This window comes from Pongo abelii, chromosome 2 (genome assembly GCF_028885655.2).
Source record: "Pongo abelii isolate AG06213 chromosome 2, NHGRI_mPonAbe1-v2.0_pri, whole genome shotgun sequence".
NCBI lineage: Eukaryota > Metazoa > Chordata > Mammalia > Primates > Hominidae > Pongo > Pongo abelii.
The window spans coordinates 51,554,247-51,558,757 of record NC_085928.1 but is presented as its reverse complement, the minus strand read 5'-3'; the positions used below and the strand labels follow the sequence as shown (position 1 = coordinate 51,558,757).

At 42.0% G+C, this 4,511-nt stretch overlaps 1 protein-coding gene across 9 annotated transcripts in view; it reads left to right on the top strand.

The window, feature by feature from the left end:
- The window catches only part of LOC100436518 (zinc finger protein OZF-like), a 63,437-nt gene that overhangs the window by 22,562 nt on the left and 36,364 nt on the right, over positions 1-4,511 (top strand). For all 9 annotated transcript variants that reach the window (XM_054551628.2, XM_054551626.2, XM_054551629.2 and 6 more), the window contains one exon: positions 3,616-3,773. The gene's annotated coding sequence lies outside the window, so the exon portion shown is untranslated. The remainder of the gene's footprint in view (positions 1-3,615; positions 3,774-4,511) is intronic.

The following is a 4,511-nucleotide window of genomic DNA, read 5'->3' as shown; positions in this document are numbered from 1 at the left end:
GTCGGTGGTAGGATGAAACAGGAGACAGCGGGCTTGGAGGCACCATAGGGAGGCGGGGCTGACGTGCCACAGTTGGTGGGAGCAGAGGCGCGGGCACATCTCAGGGGGGCGGGGCCTGACGCGCAGGTGCGGGCCGCGGACCCAGGCTGGGGCTGAAAGGGCGGCGCTGCTGGGAGGGCGGGCGTGGGATCCCGGTACTGAAGCCAGTTCCAGAGACGCCGGAGCGGGTGGGCGAAGCCGGTGGCGCGGGGACAGGGTCTGCAGGCCACCCGAGCCTGGGAGGTCTGCGGGGAGGCTGCGCTCCCGCACTGCATGGACCTTGTGCGGCGTTCCATGCACGCCCTTGTAAGGTCAGCATAGGGAAGTTCTAGGGAGATGTCCCTCATTCCCAGACGAGGAGTATGAAGCGCGTGCACACCGACCGTCCTACTACTTGGCGAGTGTATTTGTAGGGTTTCCCGGTGTCTTTTCAGCAAGTGAAGATTCTGCTTGTGTCCCCTTCTTACGCATCCCATCCCGGCTTTAGTTTATAGGAGTTTATACAAGATCTGGTTTCTAGGGAAGTTGGGGATCCCAGAAGATGGTCCTGTTTTCTTTGTAATAAAGTAGGTGTTACAAAGTTTGGAGGAGGGCGCCTTTTAGGAATCCCACCTAAAAGAACACCTCTTTGGACTAACCCTCTCACTGGTACTTCAAAGCAGAGGAAGTGTCACAGGTGAAGATTCCAGTTTGTATGACCTAAGCAGTTATTTTCCCACTCCCCGGAATGGCCCAGATTTGGTTGATAAGACCTTATCCAATAGCTCTCAAACACTGGGTGGTAGCGGAAGGTTTGGACCAACATTCAGAAGGAAGAGAGGAGTTTGGCTGCGAATGACAGGCAGGGGCCAAAGAGATGTTACTTATTGGAGAGGACTTAATAGTGTGGTCTTCGGTGGAAAAATATCCTGTTATACCTGAGAGGATCTGTCTGGAGTACTCTGTAGAGACACTTTCATTCCTTCAATCTTTTCTCATTGTTTCCAGTGGCTGAACTTTCTTAAAAGTAGCCTAGGCCAAGGCAGGAGGATCACCTGAGGTCAGGAGTTCTACACCAGCCTGGCCAACATATAGTGAAACCTTGTCTCTACTAAAAAATACAAAAATTAGCTGGGCGTGGTGGTGCACACCTATATAGTCCCAGCTACTTGGGAAACTGAAGCAAGAGAATGACTTGTACTGGGGAGGCGGAGGTTGTAGTGAGCCGAGATTGTGCCACCCTACTCTAGCCTGGGCAACAGAGAGAGACTCTGTTTCTCAAAAAAAAAAAAAAAAAAAAAAGGCCTGTCACGAAATTCAGCTTCCAGTGATATGCCGAAGCTCCCTCTATCCTGGTAGCTCTTCCTGGTAGTTCAGTAAGGGTTAGCCAAACTATTTCTACCTTATGAGAAACATGAAAAAAATCTGGCTTTGAGGAGCTGTGACTTGCCAGGGTCACATGATATACAGATGTTATGCATCCTGACTTTTTGGCTAGTGTTACTCATTTTGCCCCAATTAAGTCAAAAGTTTTGTTTTTTTTTTTTAGATTTTTGCTGACACTGAAGTCAACTAAGAACAAACATTGCTTTAAAGTACTTCCTCAGCCCCTCCCTGCCTGCTCACCCCTCCCACTGGAAAAAATAATAATAAAGTACATTCCCTTGCCGGGTGTAGTATCTCACAGCTATAATCATAGCACTTTGGGAGGCCAGACAGGAGGATCGCTTGCGCCCAGGAGTTTGAGACTGGCCTTGGCCACATAGGGAGACCCTATGTGTTCACAAAAAAAAAAAAAAATTTTAGCTGGTTGTGGTGGCATCCACTTGTGGCCCCAACTACTTGGGGGGCTGAGGTGGGAAGATCACTTGAGCCCAGGAGGGCGAAGTTACAGTGAGCTGTGGTTGTGCCACTGCACTCCAGCCTGGGTGACAGAATGAGACTGTGTCTCAAAACCAACCAACCAACCAATCAACCAAGCAGAAACATTTCCGTAACCATCTCTTTTCCTTTTTATCCCCAACTCTTTCTTTGAATTATGTGACCTCACGGACAAATAACACAAGTGTTTCCTGCTCAGTGTCAGTAATCTGTTCTTGGAAATTATAAATTCTGTAGGAAAACAATAGTATATTTTACATACTTAAAAAAGGAAGATTAGACAGTGTCTCACTTCTATTCCAACCAGTATCTTAAAATGTAAGTAAAATACAGTACAATGCTCACTTTGTAAGAGATCCTTTTTGAGTATTTTTTTAAAAGTCAACAGACATTTTTATGATGTAAAGAACCTTAAAACACAATTTACTAATATGCAAAGAGTTGCTTTTTATGATTTAGCACCAGCAGTCTCACTGATTTCCATCAAGTTGGCATTTATTGTGATTTGCAAAACTTCTACATGAGGTTGTGATGTTCTAGTGATTGTATTTGACAAGTAATTTCACATTATCTCCTTCACATGATTTTCTTAAAAACATTGAGTTCTGGTGGCTTAGGTGTATCAGTTACTGTTTTCTGTGTAAAGAACCAACGAAACTCAATGGCTTAAAAAGAAGTGACCGCTTTATTTGATAGAAGTTCTGTTGATTCACATTTTGGCGTGTGTTCACCTGGGCATTTCCTTTGCTAATGTTGTCTGGATCACAAATGAGGCTTTAGTCATCTGGTGCCTTCACTCACATGTCTGGTGGTTCATGCTGACACTTGTCCAAGAAGGCAAGCACCAGTGGGCAAGTACTTTTCCAACATATATTTTCATCATATTTTCTATGTCCCATTGGCCAAAGCAAGTCAAATGCCAGAGCTCCATTCATTATGAGAACACACTCTATGAGGTCTTAGATACAGGGAGACTTGTCACTAGGAAACATTACTAAAACAGTATATCCCAAGAAATATACAATATGTACATCTTTCCCCCTATATAATTGTGGGCAAAAAATGTTGGGTTGCAAGATGCATTCTTTCAATGATGCTTAGGTATATAAAAAATGCATCATTTCAATGATGCGTAGGTATATAAAAGATGCATCCTTTCAGTGATGAGTAGGTATATAAAATGCATCCTTTCAGTGATGCTTAGGTATATAAAACATACATCCTTTCAATGATGCGTAGATATATAAAAGATGCATCCTTTCAATGATGCCTAGGTATATAAAAGATGCATCCTTTCAGTGATGCTTAGGTATACAAAAGATGCATCCTTTCAATGATGCATAGATATATAAAACATGAATCCTTTCAATGATGCGAAGGTATAAAAGCAAGATGTATTCTAGTGGGAACACCTATATGGAATCGTGTAGAATCTCCATATTAGTAGTGAAATAGATAATGCAGCTGAATTATATTTCTACAATATTAATTTCATTGAAGACTAAAGGTATATTTCTTTGGTTTAAATTATTACATTGTTTCTTTGGATTGTCTCTTAATCAGTAGGTAATACATGTTTTCATTAATCCCAAAATAAATTGTATGTATCTCTACTAATTAATGTTCTTGTGGGTACATCTTCAGTGGGATATTTGTTGTCTCTTACTGAGGCATGAATGACTATTCTGTCACAGGGAGGTTTTGTTGTTGTTTTAGTCTTTTCCAGCTATTGTGCAGAGCGTTTTGGGCAAGAGAATCTAGGACCAAGCCACATCGGTTCTCTGCTTAACCCACTCCATTCGACTGTTCTCCCAGCTATGCTTCCAGAGTGCTCTGTGCATTTCCACAATCAACAAACGATGAATAAATCTCTGGTGAGTCATTTGTTTATATATTCCTCACTTTGTTTTACATTGTATTTTTTGCCTTTATGGAGTCCACCCACGGATTAAAATGAAAAAATAGAAATAAGTAAAATTCAGGTTAAAGGAAATGCACATAAATAAAATAATGCTGGCATGTAGACATATGCAGGTTATAAGCCATGGAACTTGAGTACAAATGTGTCTCTGGTCTTTCTGATGCTGCAACAAAAAGGCAGTTACATTTGTTGCATGATTGGAATGGAACCTGTAAGGAGTGCATGCTGCATTCTTGTGGGACAGGAAGACTTGCTGTCACCAAAGTCTGGAACACTGACTATATTGGTCACAGAGATGATGTAGTGAAAAGTTTTTTTTACTACCAACCTGGAAATAAACACTTTTAGCATTTTGCAGTAGAAACAGTCACTTAGTGCTAAAGCATAACTCCCGTAATGAGGTTTTTCTGGAGTTGCTAAAACAGTGCAGTCCCAGATGGCTTTTGGAAGGCCCTACTTGATTCATGGCTAAAACTTAGAATATCTGGAGGATTGAGTTGACCACAGGTCCTTAACTAACCCCCCATACGTTTCTGTCAATTCATCTGTACATGGAGAATTTGTAGCAGATTGTTCACAATTGTATTTTCTGACAAATATTTCCACTGCTCACTTGCATTTTCATTCAGTGTAGTCTTAATTGGTTTATTCTAATGCTCACCATTAACCTAAATTATATGCAACCCCAATG